We start from the raw sequence: 20,359 nt of genomic DNA on the forward strand, positions 1-20,359 counted from the left end.
ATCTAGTTTGTGGCGCCTTCTGGCAGGTTGGTCAGTTTCATTTACAGGATTGGTAGGTACCTACAGGGATTAAACTCCTCCCACGTGATGAACAACTTTTTAATGGGACAGGAAAGTTTATTAAGACATCTCTAGCTACATCCTAGGTACTGATAATTTTTGTGTTCTGCTCCAGAGTCACAAATTTTTCAGTTACTACCGACAGGAATACGGAAAACTCTCGCTTATCTGCAGATAATAACATTCAAAAGAAGATCAAGATTTATCTAGTCCAAGCCTTTATCAGTATGGTATTTTAAATATTCTGGCAATTTGTCCAATCGAGATTTAAAGATAAGAGAGAGGACTTCCCCAATTTGTCTCTCAAGAAATTATTTCAAACTCTGATAGGAAACAGTGACAGTGATTTAAGCATGTTAAATATATTATTTAGCTCTTTCAGTCTTTCCCCATGTAACTTTTTCATCACTTGTGTAAATTTCTTTCAGTTTTCTTCCTATTTGTCAACATCCCTCACCACTGGAGAGCCAGAACCAATTGTATTGGTTCAGATGTGTGCTCTAAACAGTTGTATATCAAAGTATTGTTAACTCATTGATCTAAGTGCAGTGATGTTTGTCAGAAAAAGATGGCACTGTGGTTCAAATGCTAGCCTGAGCCTCAAAAGATTTGTGTTTATTTCTTTGACAAAACAGAACTATCACCTGTATTTTTAGGCAAATCCTTTAGGGCTAAGTGAAAACAAGGTACTTAAGGCAGAGCAGCACTGTTCATTGCTGGGCAGGGCAGGGACCACTAAGTATCCCATGGGGCTATGGATGCCTCTCCACAGCAACACGCAGAGCTCCATGTTTGGGTCCTAGCTCAGGATAAGAATTGTATTCAGACTAATTAAGTATGTTTCTATATTTCTAATTCACCTATGTCATTAGACATAGGTGAATTAGAAACTAGACACCACCACCGCACTGTGCTAGGATGGATACTTATTTGATTGGTTCTTCTCCAGAATGTTCAAGGCCACACTCAGTGAGCATGTTATGTATATCAGAATGATTGCAGCCTCACTACATCTGTGTGAATCTAATAGTTCAGTGTTCACATGGTTTTAGAAATTAAGGTGAGATTCTGATTTTCAATCAGATGCAAAGGTATTGCCCTATTTCTGGCACCAGCACTGAGATCTCTATAACACAGTGCTGTGAATAACACAAACATGATCCATTTAAAAGGTTTCTGCTACAAGGTTCAGGAACTTAATGAATATCTCTCTTCGACCTTGGTCCCCTGGTCTCTTGGACCTTGGTCTAGGCATGCAGTTTATCACAATGAATTACCTGTTGGATGTGTGCATGTGGATAGGTTGTCACTCAAGTGGAAGCATGAAGCATAGTGCATATCTGAAACAGTGTTCCTCTCTAGCACTGATATTCATTTCAAGAAATAGTGCCTCATTCTACCCAGAAACCACAGTCCTGAATGCTTCTTCTTTCTGTAGGTACCTATAACAATTCTTTTAAAGAAATATCCTTTCATAATAACCCCAAGTAGTTGGACCACATACTTCGGAAAAGACAAACACAAGAAAGGGACCTTCACAGCATTCAACTTTAGTCGTTTAAGTATGACTAAGAAAAGAGGCCAGTCACCTTAAGCTTCCTATATAATTATTGCAAAAAAGACAGACTCCTCCAAGAGATTATTTAGAGCAAGAATTTAACTTTGAGAGACAAGTAAATTATATACCTAAAGTTATGAGGACTGAATAACCCTGAATCACCTTGCATGGGGGATGCAATTGCTTGTCTTGAAGAGTTCCTGGCAAACAGTCTGGCAAATGTTTAATGTGAGTCCAAGACCTCCTCCAGCCTCTTAAATAAACAGTATTCAATTCAGCCATAGGTGGAAGAGTACTGGTGGAGTTCTTAAAACTACATGACATAAGAATTGTTCGGAGTCAAAGACCTAGACTTATACAGGACAGCAGAAATTACAATAATGTAGTGCATGGCATCTCAGCTAAATCCTGAATCAATATTTCACAGTTTAACAAAGTTCTGACCTCTCTTTGACACTGAATCTGACCTGAATAATGGTTTCCTGTTATCAAAGATAGACAAATGTGTTGTGACTTTGAACTTTGCAACATCAGCTATGATGAAGAGAGGGTTAACACCAATCTCCACAGAACAGTTGAGATTGGAGGGACCTTTTCTCTTGCACAGGAAGGGTCTTGTACTAGAAATATCTATAGGCTCTTAGGTTGGTTCTCTTTTTTTCCCCCAAGTCTTCTGTCAATAATTACAGTGAAATGAGTAGTTTTCTTCAAAATATAAAAGCCGGAACAAGTAAGCCCATCAATACCAAAAGTTACAACATTTTGGATCTCAGATTACAATTGACTTCATCTATGGATACATCTAAAAACTGTCAGCAGAAAACCTGGGTTTTATGGAATGTATATAGAACTAATTAGACAGATAAGAGGAAACAGCCAAGAATGTGAAACAAGCTTAATAGGCATAAAGGGGAAAAATCCTTTAAGATCACATAATTTCTGTTCTCTGTGAAAATCCATCACAGATGTGAACTTCCTTCCTGAAGGAAGAAAAGAGGAAAAGATCATTAATCTTCCAGAATCTGAATCCAGAGAGAGCCACTAATGGCATCACTGTACACATACTAGAAAACTATATAAGGCTATGCTTCCACTATCAGCAATAGATTAACATTACTAGAAAATAAAGTGTGAATCTGATCTGGATTTGGCCCTGGTGACCAGACTAAAATGAGAGACCTTATAGCAGCCTTCCAGTATCAAAAGGGGAAAAAAGAAAGATGGAGAGTGACTTCCTACAAGGACATGTAGTGGCAGGACAAGAGGGAACATCTTTAAATTGAAAGAAGGTAGATTTAGATTAGATATAAGGGAGAAAAACTTCATCTTCAGGCTGGTGAGGCACTGGAACAGGTTGCTCAGAGAAGTTGTAGTTGCTGCATCCGTGGAAGTGTTCAAGTTCAGACTGGATGAGGCTTTGAGCAACCTTTTCTGGTGGAAGGTGTCTCTGCCTTTGGCAAGGGAGTTGGAAATAGATGGTCTTTGAGGTCTCTTCCACCCCAAAACATTCTATGATTTTGTGATAGTACTAGGAAAGTCCTCTATTTGTTCTAGTTACTAATCTAGTTACTAATATAAATAATAATGTCTTCAAATATTTGTCTTGAAAAAAATTATTTTTTTTTGCAGAGACATCACATGGTTGAATAGTGTGGAGATTTTGAGGTGCCCAAGTATTAAGAACCCTCAAGATATGGTTAGAAGCCTGAAACTCTATGGGTTTCCATGCTGCTCTCTCTCAAACCTGAGGTAATTTACTTTCCCTTATTCTTTTCACTATTACTCCTTCACATTCCTATCTTATTTTGTGTATATACGTAATATATATGTGTGTACATGTACAAACTCACACATTTTATATCTGTGATGAAGCATAATTCTCTTAACTGCTTTTTGTCTTTATAACTTATACTTCCCATCCCATATGTATATGTATATGTATATGTATCTCTGAAACACCTGAAGAGACATTCATTTGTGAGCTTGTAAGTTTCATTAACATGCCATTAATCTCTTTTCCTGGTCATTAACAAAGATGTTAACTAGTGCAGGACTTAACATTGATTCCTTTCCGTAGCATTATTTGCTTCCTCCCGTTCAATACAATGTGATTTACCATTGATGTTCATTCATTAACAGATCTTCAAGACACTTCTTTAATCCTCGTGTCCCTCATGACATTCTTGCCTCTAAATTGCAGAGACACAGATATGATGGATGGATCACTCAGCAGATAAGGAATTGGCTGAATGGTTGTATTCTAGTCTCTGGTATGTGAGATTCCTGATCTTAACAGTAAAGACTGAAGTGAAGAAGACTTTCAGTACCTCAGGTGTCTCCATGTCTCCAGGTCCCATGGCCCATTGAGCAGTGAGACCACATTATTCCTAGTCTTTTTTTTTTTTTTTTTTTTTCCCCAGTTATTTTCTTACAGAAACTCTTCTTGTTGCATTTGACATCCCTTGCCAGATTTAGTGTCAGGTGGACCTTCGCTTTCCCTGACAACATCTCTGAGTGCTCAGCTATTCATCCCAAATTACCTGTTCCCACCTTCTGTATACATCCTGTTGATTTTGAGTTTTGCCAGGAAAGGCTTATTCATCCGTGCAGACCTCCTGACATCTTCGCCTGTAATGACATAGTAAATATTCTACCCCAGATTGGTGCATACCAATCCTTGATTTCAGAAGAAGAATTGTTCTTAAAAAAGAGTCTAAGTCTAATATTTACATTCTGAGAACAAATTTAGGCCTATTGTGTGTTAAGAAAAATATCGATAGTAGTAAAACTGCTTCATGTTCTTTCATTCCTTTTTTTCACATTTTGAGCATTCACTAACATAATACAGAGACACCATTTGATTTATCAGGCCCTTATAGCTGAGAAAACTGCTAAGTCTACTGCTTTTGGCAGAGCATTACAGTTAAAATAGCAGTCTTTGATGAAGTCTCACCAAACAACATTTTTATTACATACAGTACTTATCATTTGTACTAAAGAGTTTTACAGGATTTTGTTGAGTACTCAGATAACTCTGTGCTTCCAGAAAACCTCAATTTACCTGATACTTCCAGGAAAAGTGCAAAAGATGGAATATTATTTGTCTTTTGATTTGTGTGTATGCACATTTATATCATGTGGAGGGTAAAACATAAAAGGTGAAACTCAAAGTGAACTAATATTTTTACACAATTTTATCCAGCAAAAAGAAGCGTGATAATAAATAGAAAAAATTTGTAAAACTGTAGAAACATCGTTTTCTACAAACTCCTACATAGAGTGTAGCTTGTAGATAAGCTTACTTCCTCTGTCAGGTCTCTCAGTATTACTGTAAGTTCAAAACTGGTGTCATGATGTTGAGTCTTTGTAAGGACATCTTTCTGCTATAGTCGCTTCAGTTGGCAGTTCATGTCACTGCCTCAAGCTTCCTTTAAAGAAATTAAGCCTTGGTGCCATGGAACACACCATTATGAATACTGAGCTAGCCAGCTTGGGCACAGGTACCCATGTTGCAATTACAAAGGAATTTGCATTTTGGATATTTCCCTCAGTGGGACGTGCAGTGACATTGAAGAACTGGATATGGTTTCTCTTGCTCGGCCAATTGGTTGCAGCTGGTGGCTTGATTGCAGCATAAAGTTATCCTCAGGAAATGAACGTACTGGGTAAAAGCAAAACTAGCTCCTTTTTCTAGTAGTGGAAGGCTGGAAGCTGATGCCAGGCAAATTTAATTTGAAATTAAAGCCTGTGTGTTAACAGTGAGGGTGATCAGTTACTGCAACAGAGTACCAGGGATGCATAGTCCACATTCTGGTCAGTACCTAATGGTGGTGGATGCCTGTCTACAAAATGTGTGGTATCCAGAAATAAATGAGTGACACTGTAGACAGATAATATATTTGGGTTGAAACAGGAAGCTCTGACAGCTTCTCCTGATAGGAATATGAACAAAAGAGTCTGCTAGAAGAATTCAAAGTTCTGCATTAGCAGTTCTGAGTGAACGATCTTGGAGTAGTTTAAAATAGTCATTTGTAAATGTTACAGCAGTTAGATTTCCAGAACAGTGACAGCCTATTCCTGCAAAGATGCAGGAAGCTATTCTTCTGGAAAAAAAACTGTCCAGTTTTAAATGCAATCTCACCTCCCTGCAGTGTCATGCTATACCCGACAGTCCCTCTGTTTTCATAAAGATGTCTAGACATCTGCTAATGCTCATTGCTTTGATGACAACTTATTCCATATGTGTCCTGTCTCAAAGAAATTGCACTGCCTGGAACTCTGGCATTTATTCAGGTTTCTATATTTCAGATTGTGTGTGCTCTTATTTTGAACCTAAATACCTTACTCCTTGCTCCTGACCTGTGAACAGTTTGAAGTTCAAAAGACAAAGTGTGCATGAACTTGCCCATTTTAAGGGTTTTTATTCCATTTTTTCCTATACCTCTCTCATATATACCTCCCTACTACTTTTGGTTTACTCCCTCCTTTGAAATGAGAAGAGAGGCCAGCAAGGCGGGTATTTCAGAGCAGAGAATCTGTGAAGCTGCAAATCCTCTTCTCAGCTGCTGAGCAGCAGATGCTTCCTCCCGAGGAGCTGCTTGGATGTGACAGTGAGAGGACCTGATCCTCTTGCCACTTGCTCTTGATTTGCTTTCATACCCTGATGTCTATGAAAGAGAAGCTTGGGCCAAGAAGGAAAAGGAGCCAGGAAATGTATCCCTTCATTCGCTAGGAAATGCTGGCACAGTCTAGAAATAGCAACGTGTTTCCTGATTACACCTCTGCCTTCATCTGCAGCTATCTCTCTTGACTGTATTCTCAAAAAGGGCAGGCCAGGAGTTACTAAACTTCAGCTCTCTCCATCTCTCTCGATCAACAAGCTAAAAATCTTGCCTACCATTACAAAGAACTCAGCCATTTTATAGGGGGATCTGTGTTTATGCAGTGACAATAAAGACACAAAGTGAACAACTGTTCTGAAAAATGCTTCCATGGAAGCTTCTCAGCATTGTTTGATGCCCTGGAGATGTTTCTGGTGCTAACGTGACTCCAGCTCCATGACTAATGCTTTCCTTAACAATATTGCCAAGTGTTAATTAAAAAAGAAACAAGAGGTATTTCTTTGACCTGGCGGCATTAGGATTGTGTTTGCTAAGTCGTTTTGAATGTTAAAGGAAAAGAAGAGCAAGAGGGAGAATGCAATTTTATACATTATGTATCATGCCCTGAAAATGTCTTGAAAAGACAAAAAGAGAGAAAAGGACAGGCATAACCCCTATGCCAATTAATATTTTCACTGGATATTAATTTGCAAACATTATCCCCTTTTAACTGACCTTTAGACAAACGATTAGACAGACAGTAAGCTCTGCTGACCAGCACATATATAATTAGCAAATAGCAAGGTGAGGTAGAACTGGTTTAATCTCATTTCATCCCTGAGACTTTATCACCATTTGGCCTAGTTCCCTTTATCCATCCAGAGATAACAACAGCTTTATTTGGCAATGAATTAAAGAACCAAGTAGCTTTGCATTGTAATATAGGTCAAACAAAAAGAGCACATTTGTTGTTGTGCTGCTTAGCAATCAAAATGCTTGGAGATTCTTGGGTGTGAAGGTTAAGTGGTTGCAGAGGACTCAGGAAGATTTTCAGTCTGTGGAAAGTGCAAAAGATTTGAAAGATTTTAACTGGAGCCAGCCAGCCAATTTTGTGGCCGTTCATTGTGACATCAGGCAGGAGATCAGAGTTTAAATTCCAAACCAGCTGGCAAGGATTCAGAGCAATGTGAAGACAGGATGTTTGGCGACTGTCCGGGAGGTTTCTCTTCATGTTAATTTTAAATAACACTTCCTATTTGGCTCAGAAGGAAAAAGCTGTATAAGTAGGAGAGTGAACCTTGTTTTGTCTTCCTCTGTTTTCACATAAGTAGTAGCACTGCTGACACTTCTGTGGGGAAAAAAAGCGAATTAGATTATATTAGAGATCTTTTCACCCTCTTCAAATGATTTGTTCAATAGAAACAGCCTGTCACCTTCAAAAAGCTTCTAAGCATTAGGTTATTAAATACCTACTGGTCACCCTGATTGGCTTCCTAATTTATTCAGTAAGCAGGCCAGAATTGATTGAATAATTTCCATGATTTTCCAGATTTGTAAAGTCATCTATCCCTGTGGGCTACAACTGTACTAACTCATTTGATGTCTCATTAGGTTATTTCAGGACATACTTCATCACATGAAACTAAAAATATCCCAGTGCCTCATAAAGCACTTAGCAGGTTTTATCAGAATTTTGAGCTATATAATTTCTTAAGAGTGGATGGGTGCAAGTATTATTCAGGAGTAGTAGATAAGGCACAGTGCTACAACGCCTGTACAACCTCTAATTATTTGGACTCATACTGATGATCATTAAAGAGAACTATTTCTTACCCAATGAGAAAGCATTCTTTTCCTCTCCTTTCCTCAAAGAACTTCTTGGAAAGAAATCTTCAACTTGGTAGGTAAGAGGCTGGTTCCAGGTCCAGAGCTTCACTAGGAAGATTGCATCTTGGACATATGGCTCTTTGGAGATTAGTCCTTTACTGACTGGCAGCCAGAAAACTACCTTGAGGCTGTAGCAGGAGGGGATGCACTGAGCCCTTCACAGCCTCAAATGCTGTCTAGCACTCAGTGCTCATGTGTGGATACATAGCATAAATGTAGGATTAAATTGCAAGCACAAGCCATAACAGTGATTCTGTGGGAAAATATTGACATTCCCCACATCCACGTGCACTAAAGAAAGAAATATCATCTTCCTAAGTTACATCTGAACAGCTGAAGACTCACATCTGTGCTACATCTGCACAAGCACAAGTGGTTACCTGGAAGGAAATTAATGGGATAGGAGGCTGTCTCTAACTGTTGAAGGAGCTGTGTAACAGGGGAGACAATGTTCTTTGGGCATAGTGTGCATTGTAAGAAGGCAGGTTATTGTTTCATTGAAACCCCTGTAGACTAATTCAGCAGAAAAAAAAGACGAGTACTTAAAACTGCTTTCATGCACATATGCTTGCTTTTAATAGAGAACTAGGCTACAAAAATCTGACAGGATGAGAACAGCAGAAACAAATGTAGGATGGTACTTTAATTTGTAATTACACTGCAAAACCAACAGAAGAGAGACAGCTGTGAAATGCACCCTAGTCGGACAGGAGTAGTAACACCATTTTTTGGAGTTTAAGAAAGCTCAGTTATTTTGATCGATTTGCTATTTCAAGAACCGATGATCTTTAATTTGGCCAAATCTGTTATCTTGTTGACTTTGGATATTTTAGTGTAAAATTTTCTCCCATATATATTTAACTAAAACCTCTTGGGAATATATAGGGAAATTTTTCTTAGAGGAATACATACGTACACTAATGCCAATAAAGAACCTATTCTTTCAGATTTTGCTTCTACGGTTGTTTCTGAGAACTGGGGAGCAAAGTACTGTGTGTAAGGAGTTTAGTGTCTGTTAGTCTCTGAGACTAGATTTCAGAATTAGATTCTTCAATCAGAATTAAGCAGATAGATTTAGGCTGATAGTTTCAATACCACACATACGTAATCCAAGGTCTTCCAGTTTCTGCTCCTGTAAGCCCAATAAGAAATATACCATGAAGCTAATTTCTGAAGTTCATTTCCAAGATGACTCAACTTTTAAAATGAACTAGTTTTTAAGATTTCTTGCATAGGAGAACTTAGCTACTTCTGTTTAGCCTCTCTATGTATATAATTTGTGAGTATATAACTAAGTTTTAGCCTCCTGTTTTTGAATAGCATGAGAACAACACAGGGATCTTGGTAACACATCTACCCTTCTGAATTCAGCACATGCTCCTGTAAGTCCGCTCACAGTGCAGGTCTGTAGCTTCACACTCTAGTTCATAGAGTGGTCAGCCACTTTGCAAGGACAGAGCCTGAGTCCAGTGAGACATTGTGGTGTCCCTGGTTTGCCTCCTGGGTCAGTTCCCCACTCCTAAAACTGAAGCTCTGAACTGTCCCCAAAACAGGGTTGAGTTTCTATAGTGCAATTTAGATCTACAGTTTTTCTCCAGAGTTCTTCATACAGATCTATTTGCTCTGAATGAGCCTCAAAACACAGTAAGATTCTACACGATTCTTCAAATCACTCAAAGCTTGTTTCATCTGGAAATAGATGTTATTTTACTTCAGTTATGATGTGAGAGGGAGAAGGTAAAGTGATACTATGTAAAGAGGATACTGCCATTTGATGAGAAATTTTGAAATGATACTTAAAAAAAATACAAAAAAAGTCCTTGCAACGAAATGCATGTTTAACTGGATATGTGAAGGTGGCTAAAGCCTAGATTTTTAGAAATGGCTGGTAACTTTGCATACCTTCTTTTTTGTGCTCAACTACCTAATCTTAACTTGGGTTCTGGAAAACCTTTAACATTTTCAAAACTGTCCGTAAAAGACTGTTCCTAATATATTTTTAATTCAAGTAATGCCCCAAATTGTCCCTCTACATGCTGTACACCAGCACTTTACAGATGGCCAAAATATGCCTACATTACTCACACATTTTAGTTGCAGGATGGATGTATGTCATTATAAGGTACAGTGTCATTGCTGAGTAGCTCTTCCTATCAGAATTAAATTGATTCAGACCTATGGGTGATATTATTGTTCATGTCATTCATAAGTATATCAAAAAAAAAGGAAATTAAAGGAAAAAATTAAAAAAAGAGTTAAAGGAAAATATGTATAAAGAAAGTAGTCAACCTTGTAGAAAAGAAGATAATTATTGACCTGAATGGTCAATGTTGCTCACTTTCTCTAGATAAACCTCTACTATTTGCCATCCTTTTGATTATAAATCTCACTAATTCCAGCAACCACTCTTGAAGGCAATGCTGCACTCTGAAATACATCACAGCATTTGAAGATGTTCAACATAGGTAATTAGTACATGACCTTTAAAGTTACCTTTAAAACTGTTCTAATTTATTTTAAAATAAAAAAGTAATACTATATGTGTAAGTCATCCATGCATCAAAACCAATCACCTAAGGTAAATTCCAGTTCACCTTTAAGTATCAAAAGCTGTAAGCCTATTTACAGCTTGGATTTACTAATATTTAAAGAAAAATACAGTTTAGCACAACCTGTCTGAAGCTACAAATCACATAATAGAGTATTTGCTTTCTAAATGTCATCTTGAAGGGAGCTTCTGTGGCAGAGCAGAGTATAGTACAGCTATTGAATCCAATTTCTTAAGAATCTTTGGGAAACAGAATAGAGAAAAAGGCTCAATGCGTTCATTCTCATGTTTAAAAAACACATTTCTGTAAATGCTTCTTTGCCTTCCTTCTAACCACAACTTTTGACATGACTAAATGCCCTGAAGAATTATTTATTTTGATTGCACTGCCCACGTCTTCTTCATTATTTAAGATCCACAACATGCTGAGTAAAAAGAAATTGATTTTGATTATTTTTCAATCAGTGCTTTAGTTTTATATATTTTCCACTTCAGAAAATTGTACTAAAAGTACAAAAGTGAATGTAATAACCAGGTAATTTCTATTCAAATATAAAAATCATTTTAAAAAATGTTTTATCAGTATATACCTCCTCTTTTCCTCTCATATATTTTGAAACAGTCACAATACAAATATGAATACTCAAAGGCATGGGCTTGTTTTTATAAGCCCTAAACAGCTCAGCAAACAGTTCCATTTATTGTGCCAACAATTTAATTATTAAAGAACTAAAGTGAGTTTGAATGTCTTAAGCTGGAAGACATTTTTCATATAAGAGTTTACATACTTTAAAACTAGAGAAGATATGAGATATTGTAAATCAACATGTGTCTACTAATAAAGGCATTTTAATGAGCATGGATCCTGTGCCAGAGAAGAACAAAGACAATTAAATTGTCCATGTCCCTTATTAATGCCACCTGGATCTAACATCTTCTATTTCCTTCGCACTACCTGGATCTCAGATTAGAATCTGAAGAAATTTCTTATAGTTGTGGTAAAACAAGTGGATGGCAAGTAAAATAGAAAAGCTTAGGTAGAGACTGTGTAATTTTATCTTATTTTATTTTTTCTAGTTCATAGCATATTGAGCTATGATGTATGTTTGAATGCATAAGAGAGTAAGAGTCAAGTTAGTAGTCTGTGTTGTAAGCTATTAATGTGTTTGAAGTATTATTAAGTGATGAAAAATGCTTGGAATACAGTATTAAATATAAGACTAAACTATAGTAAGAATTACATACATACAGTAAGTTGAATGTGGCATGGGGATGGATTGGTTAACACTTAAAACATATACCTCTGTTGTTAATGTGATTCTAGGCAGCCCTGATCAAAAGCCCTAAGGAATGGGCTGAAGTCTCCACTTGACTTTGAGAGACTCAACCAGTCCTTACAGTGACCATGCTGTGTCCTGAGCACTTTCACACACTGCTCTGCAAAGGTCGTCCCCTCAGGGCTGGAAATGAGTGCTTTGCACAGCTTGCAGTGTACAGCCTGGGCTGTGCATTTCACACATGCTTAGCTTTGATCTGAACACCAACACGATTACTCATCTTCTCTGAAGGTAAGTAGACATCAAGCCCTTTGCATGGATCTCCCTTGTGGGTTATGACTGGAAGGTCAGTCTGAGTTTAGTCAGGCTCTTCTTGCTTATCCATTTTTCTTGATTTTTTTTGTGTGAATATCAACAATTCTTGAGCTTTCCGGAAGTGATCCTTGAAAATAACAAGCTCTCCTGGATCCCATATTTCTCCAGCACTATCTTTCACAGGATTCTTCCAGGCAGATCCATGAGCATGAAAAAGTCTGCTCTCCCAATGCCACATATAGAGGTGAATCATTGCAGTGGATAACAACTTTTCTTTTTTTAAAAAGTCAAATCTCTGAGGATAGACCTGTAACTGAAGCTTGTATAGACTCAGAACTACTCCCAGCTGCTCTGGCTGCTAGCAGACATGATGGCTTGTGTTATTTAGGTAAAAACAGCAAGTCCCTAGGTTACTGGGAAGGCCTCTTTTCAATAGTAAGAGCTTTTTGATGTCTTTAATCCTCTGCATTGTGAAGAGCAAGAGATGACATGGATAAAATATTATCTGTGTTATCATGTGAAGCACTTGTTTCACAGACACTGAGAGTCCTGATGGTTTGTGGAAAATATGAGCATATACTCACTTACATGAATAGCTATACTGCCAGAATATGTGTAGAGCTATTTTTTCTACAGTTTTCTAGTAAAATGTGGATAACAGAGATAATTCTTTCTAGATTATTATTGTCATCTGTGGTATCTTTATCTCTTCAATATACCATAGAAAGAATTACCTATCATCATGACTTATTGACCTGTTTGATAGGAAACATCCAGAAAAGAAAGAGATTTCCTCTTATTACTAGCAATGAATGATGCAACAGCTGAACGTGCAGTAATCCTAAACACTGACTGTCAACTGGGATGTCTTGAACGGCTGTACTTACTTTACATACTGGGCTTTACTGAATGCTTAGGAAAAAGTTTGTGGTATACTTAGAGTTGATGTTCAGATGTTTAGTATTCACTAAATTATAACTACCACTTCATTATCATAGCTGGATGATTTGATGCAATATAAACTTGTGTCACATAAGAAAATATATTTCAATACAGCACTTTAAGATTTAGGTAAAATACATTCAAATATTTTATACTTAGACTTTTCCTCCCACCACCCCAGTAATGTTAGCTTCAGTTTCCTTTCAGAGAACCAACATTTCTCATTCACGAAGTGCCCAACACATTTTCAGTCCTAAACGAGTTCTAAAATGCATGACACAAATGTGAGAGGTAAGAATAATACTCGTAAAAACAAATGAGAAGTATTTTAATGAAAAATTCTGCATACATTTCAGCATCTAAGAGCCTTCCTAGGAATTAAATTTGCAAAACAAATTCTCTAGTCTCAGTTTTCAGAAGAGTTAATTATCAACCTATAGACCGATGTCTCACCACATGCAAAATGCTAGGAAAGCTGAAAAGCTGCATTTATGATTTAGATTAAATATCATACCTCATGATAATAATATGATTATATTCTGTGGAATTAATATTTTACAATACTCTTTTTTCAGCTACATAAATATCAGCTGCAACTTTAGGTTTGGGTTTTTTTCTGTTTAGCATAAAGAACAAAATTTATCATAGAAATTCAGAAAGAAATTTTTATTTTACTCCATGCTGTATATTTTCACCATAAAAACCTCAAGACCAGTTGTACCAGCTCAAACCAGAAGGCTGTTTAATATAGGATCCTGTAACTCTAAAAGAGGCTGATTATGGATACTCAAGAGAAACACATACAAAACTGCACAAGTACGCAGAAGGAGTCTATTGCTTTTATACTGCAGCCAACCTATGGTTTCACTTCATAGTCTCGGTTGTCTTTTTACTAAGTTGAAAAACTCTAGTTTGTCTTCCATTCATAAGGAAGATTCTCATGTATTTGAAAAAGAGATTGCTTATTTTTAGTTCAGCAAGTTGCTTATCAAAATAATTTCAGCCTGACATTATAAGATTTTACATCTGATTTTCCAGTGTTTCTTCTTTCATTATTTTTTTAATACTGACACAATTTATAATTTCTTTTTTTTTTGTAGCGTCTCTTAATTTGCCATTAAACTCCATTGATTTTTGTGTTTGTTTCTTTACATTGTAGTGTTTTAATTTTTTTAAGTCTGGTGTATTAGTAAACACTGAATGACTGATGTGTTAATTTCAAGAAGTTTCATTCTTTTAGCTGCTAATTTTATTGTCTTTGCAAGTAGCATTCTCATTTTAATATAATCCTCTTTTTTAGAAGGTAAACAATGCTGTGTGTATTTTTTATGGCTCCTTTCATCCAACCTAGTTAATGTATTTTACACCTTATACTGCCTATGACAGAGAAGTTCTTTAATAACTACGTCTACAATTGTTCCCCTTCACTGCCTAGAATAAAATCAAGGATTAATTCTCTTCTTACAAGTTCTCTGAGTACTTTCTCCCAGTAATAGTCAGGGTTTTTTTATTCAAAAGCATAGTCCCTTCACTGTGCCTCTAAATGACATTTTTCTTCTTTGGCTGGGTAAATGACTAATATTGAGGACCAAATATATTATTCACATGTCATTGATTATTCCTTTAGAGCTTCACTAAACCCCCTTGATATTTTGAGGTCATAACTGCTATCTCAGTCAGACTGATTGTTGTTTAATTCTCAGAACGCTTCTTGTTTGAGCATTGAAGTTCAATTAATTCAAATCGAGTGGTACATCTTAACATTATTAACCTATACAGTTTAACTAATTTATCCTTTTTTTTAGTATATACTATCCTCTAGAACGATACAAAAAAAAATGTATATATATGTTCATGCCAACTGATCTACAATATGTATGGAATCCTCCTGTAAAGGGCAATCTCAGCCTGGATCACAGCGTGCACAGTTCTTTCGAAGGCCATTCTTTTGATGACTCTCCAGATAGAGCTGCCTTCTGGTGCTTAAGGAAACTGGAAAGAGAAAACCTAATGCTGTGCTTCCCCACCTAAGGAACATCCCATAGAAGGCTGTTCAAAGACCAGTACAAGCAGAAGTAGTATTTCTTCAACCATGATGTCTTGGAGACTACATATAGATTGTTAGATCTATCAAACACCAACCATGACACACTTAGTATCCATGTGATATAACAACAGGTTGGGGTCTTTGCTTCTGTCTTTATTTAATAAATTGGAAAATAATATGATTAGATCATGAAAGGATCAAACATACAGTTTGATATTTCACAAAATAATTTGGAGCACATTTAAAAACAGAAGGTCCAGAGATATTTTCTCTCTGTCTTACATCCTGTCTTACAATCTACTTTAAAAGTTTACAGAATACATAAGAGTTTTTTATATTAAAACTGGTTTCTTTATGGGGGACAGAAAGAGGCATTGTTTGGTCATACTGAGAAACAGAAACCAAAGGTCCTACCATGTATAACAGTGTATTTCATTTTTTCCTTTGCAGTTTTTCAGACACGTGGAGTAGTTCCTAGGATTCTTACTTTTTCTTTTTTTTTTCCTTTTTTTTTTCTTACCCTACTTCCTTTAATGGATTTGACCTACACTGCTGTAATGGAAGAAATACAAAAGAGTAGTTCTCCATGAACACAAATCTGGTGGTCAATAATATGTTGCAAGACAAATTTTGAGAAAATGAAGCCAAAGAAATCTACTTGCTTAGTGTTCTTCCCTCTTCCTAACCCAGTATTTATAATCATGTTGAAAAATCTGGACCTTCCTGACTCATGGGTTCCAGTTTTCAAGCATGCCCATGGGTTTATAGCGTCTCATTTGTATGCTAGACAAATTACCCAATTTGACATAATCACATATAACTTCCAATGTTTTTCAGGATGCCATACTGAACCTGGAATCACCCAAAGCTAGATCATTGTAAATAACTCAAGAAAAGTATGAAATGACTCTAGAAACTAGAGTACATAATGTCCATCTAATCTATAATGTACATAATTATAAGCATTTTGGAAAAACATTTTTTTCTATCTGCATTTTAACATACAGAAAAAATGGAATATAGTTCTATATATTGTTTGCAATTGCATGCTGTATTTTTAATAGTATCTCCATTTATTTAAGCAGAATATTTTAATGTTATCATTTGTTTTACTTCTTTTATAGTCTCTTTTTGTAAGGTTCTGCATCACTCCTGGCTGGGCTAAAGCACACAAGATATGTTGCATGCTTGGTTTTCAAACTAATTTTTAAACTGCTTGTATAGTTTCTGTTCCTCATTAACTAAGTTTTTTTTCATACTTTTGAAAAGCAGCAGCTGCCCAGCTTTGCAAAAGCCTAATTTCAAACCAGAGGCACACGGACTGAGCACTGGAATGCTGGCATGGCTGGTTGGTGCTTCAGCCAGAATTCTGACTATTTACTGACAGCTGAGGTGACTACGAGTCCGCCCCACATGAAAGGGGTCTTCTCATATTTCTTAGAGAAGAGAATTTAGCATGTATGTGCACGTCTTTAGTGATTCTCTTCTGAAAAAAAAAGGGAACTGACATTGGGTCAGACAGCAGTGTGCAGACTACACAAATGTATTATTTATGAATAAATCTTAGGGTGGCCTTTGGGAGACATATAGGAAAACATGTTCCAGGTCTTTATCACCTTACATATTTAATTGCAGACCTGACAAAACCAGTGGGAGCTGCAAACAATAAATGGAAAAATGCGAAAACAGACAGATGTAGTTTTCAAGTAGTTCATCGTATGTGTCCAAAATATTTCCTCACTCTGCTAAATAATCCACTGCAAGCCAATGGAATTTGCTCACATAGCAAAAACCTCTGAACTGTTTTCTCAAACTTCTTGTCTTTTTCAGTCTCTAAACTACACCATGTCTAAGTCCTTCCATGCATGCTTTTACACAGTTCCCACCCCACACTGGATTTCACATTCCATGAAGACAAACTCTCCGTGGAACCCCTATTCTCCCTAGGCCTAAAATCCCACGAGTGAAAGAAAAGATACCACTCCAAAGAATATTCATATCTGTTTTCAGTGAATTTGGATGCCTGAATTCCTCCTTCTATATCAGATGTCAAAAGACTCAATGACTTCCGTTGAGGACCAATCAGCTTATGGCAATTTGTTGCTATGCTGAAGGTCAGAATGGTTGAAATTTGAAGGCTCTTATTTTCTACCAGAATTAATAATATTTATAATCATAGCCCAACATAAAAATAATGATTTTTATAGCAAAATTGTATAGTTGGTTGCTAAACCTTTAAAATATATAGACATAATCTAGATACAGTAGAAATCTCAATATTGATTTAATAGTAAACAGGGAATGTTTTATGGAAAAGTATGGCTGATTAATTAACCCTAAGGATGAGTCTTCAGATGTTAGTGACCAATCAGAAGGCTTACAATATCATTGAAGCCCCATTTACAAATATGCATTAAACATGCAATACCTCTTAAACTGCACAGAGCACCTAAAAGACAAGGATGCGTCCCTTAGTAGTTTATCCACAGCTGCAAGAATAAGCATTAGATACTCATCAGATACTGATTTCTAGTAAAGGTAACTAAATAACAACACTATCCAAAGCATCTTCTTTATTTTATCCTCACTTTTGGTGCAACAGAAATTATTCTTATGTCTAAAATTTGGGCCTCAATATGCCTTCTATTGACATTCCACAGAAAACATTTCACAAAGCACAGCTGCCTCTGCAATGTATGCTGAACAATGCTGTTGATGGAGAAAATGGCTATCGGTTTTGAGCTGGCAGATTATGGATTGCACCTGTCTTCTGAACCACTTGACACTATGGATTTTTGCTGAGACCATTAAGGGACCAGCCTCAAGCCCTCCATGCCCTGTATATACCGACAATATTTTCACATTTGAATTTATGTGCATGCCAATAATGGCCACAAAGAGAAAACAAAATCTTAAAAAGACATTTCTGAAGCAGGTGGTTTAATCACTGGAAATAAGAGAAGGATGAAAAATGCTTATAAATATGTAAATTTGTAGCTAGTGATTCAAAGAGACAGCACGAGATGAGTGCCTGGAATGTACATGCTACTTTTAAACAGATAACTTATGATTTAGGCCAAGTAAAAAAGAAAGCAGTGGTACTAATATAGCTTTTTATTTCAGTGGAAAGGCTTTAATTTTCAAAATCTTTTTCTTTATGGACAGAAATATTTTGTAGCTGTGTCAGCACTAAAGCACTGGACAGGTGGGCTGTTAAAACACACTGTCCTAAGGATCACGTCAGAAAAAACAGAGAACCAATTCTAATCCATGTTCTTGTCTCACTATCAAACAGAACCAAAAGAAAGTAATTGGTATAGTCATTAGTTCTGCTACAACTGAGGTCCTTAAGATAAAATCACTGATATTCTGACTGCAGTCTGAGCAGGTATATGAGAGGGGGACTTCCTTCACATTGTCCTTCATTTTCTTGTTCAGGCAATAACTGCTAAAATTTAGCTTATAGTTCATGCAATAGAATAGTACCATGTGTTGAACTGTCATCTTGTATAAATTATGAGCTTGAGTCTTCATAATATGAAGTCCCATTTCATTTGCTTATAACCTTGCCAAATTTTGACTGTTTATGCTGAACATTTCAGTGATGGGAAATTTTGCCAAAAATATTCCAGTTACTTCTCACAGAACTATCCAGGAAAGAAAGTGCTGCCAGTTTCTCCTAGACGGTAGAGTTATGTCTGAGGCTTAGCTGAGGAAAGACAGCTGTAGGGTTCAGGCAGAAGGAAGCCAATGTAAGATTTTTTTTTTTTGCTGTTGCTACCCTACACATTGCCTGATAAGGAGCTATCAGTATTTGGTTATTTCCAGATAAATCGTTTAACATGTCAGCGACAGTCACTTTGCACTTTTGATATCTGTGCAAGAATGTAGTCAATAGTATCCAACTCTGAGTCTCTTGAAAGTGTCTGTTTGTGCAAACTCAATAGTTTCTTTTTAGTAAAACTCTCAGAACAGTCTGTCTTCATTAATATGAAGGACTAAAATGAATGCACAGAACATTGTCAGTAACTGGCCAATAAGAAACTCTCGGTGCTTCTTCTGAGACCTTGTTTCTTCTCTTTCTTCAGTGTTCTACCCTCCACACCTAGAAAATCACCACAAAAACAGTTAACTCAAATGTAGAAATATCAAATATAACCAAAAGTAAGGGAATGATATTCAGATAAAGGGAGGGATGTTGGAAACTGACTTATAGAAGGGATGAGTGAGTTAAAACCCTTGTGCAGAAAGTTAAGTGGTGGAAACAGGAAGATAAAAATATGTTGGAGGATCAGAAGATGGCTGAAGGGAAATGCGACCATGCATACAAGATGGGCTCAGAGCAGAAACAAAAAGGAAAAGGTTAGGAGCAGAGTGGACTAGGAACATATCACAAGAGAATCCTGTTCTATAACACATGTAGGAATTTTATATACTCCTCCAGGAAGACACTTAGCTAACACAGGAGAGAGGGTGTGCACAGTAAAGACCTCATGCTCATTGGTAGCTTGTGGAATTGGAGAGCAACAGAATTAAGTTCACCAGAAATCTTACTTGGTTAAATGAACGTATTTGTTATGACTCAGACTTCAAAAATAATGCCTTACCTTTTCTGCAAGATATTTGCTTTATTTAGTCTTCTGGACGTTGGTTGTTGGGGTTTTTTATTATTTCTTTACTGAGGAACATTGATGTTTTGGGGTTTTTTTGTACAGCAAATAGTTACAATGCATTCATTGTTTCCTTCTGTCCTGTCTCCTCTGTCCTTTCAAAAGTCCTTTTTATTAACTGCTTATAAAGAGATCTCAAATGGATAAAATTGGCTAAAACAGTTTAGCGTGAATATGCTTAAAGCTTTTTGTAAACTTACCCTGTTTACAAAGTTTCTTGCAGACTTGCACACTGCTGCTGAAATTTGATGAGTATAGAGTTATTTTGGGTGAAATTTTGCTCTCTCGTTATGTTATTAAATTAGTAATAGGCTTCAAAAACAATGAAATCATATAATATGTGCATGATGGCAAGCCTTGAGTAGAAATAGTTGTGTAGGAGGTTCTTTTTTAAATGTGACTGTGCTAGTCTCACCCTATCAAAACTACAGACTATTGGATAATTCTTTGTTAA

The 20,359-nt window shown here is 36.6% G+C and overlaps 1 long non-coding RNA gene across 1 annotated transcript in view; it reads left to right on the forward strand.

Moving 5' to 3' along the window:
- Nucleotides 1–20,359, forward strand: part of LOC128851015 (uncharacterized) — a 102,755-nt gene that overhangs the window by 56,525 nt on the left and 25,871 nt on the right. The window contains exon 3 of the long non-coding RNA XR_008448304.1: nt 3,248–3,367. This is a non-coding gene — a long non-coding RNA (uncharacterized LOC128851015). The remainder of the gene's footprint in view (nt 1–3,247; nt 3,368–20,359) is intronic.

This window comes from Cuculus canorus, chromosome 1 (assembly GCF_017976375.1).
Source record: "Cuculus canorus isolate bCucCan1 chromosome 1, bCucCan1.pri, whole genome shotgun sequence".
NCBI classification, from domain to species: domain Eukaryota; kingdom Metazoa; phylum Chordata; class Aves; order Cuculiformes; family Cuculidae; genus Cuculus; species Cuculus canorus.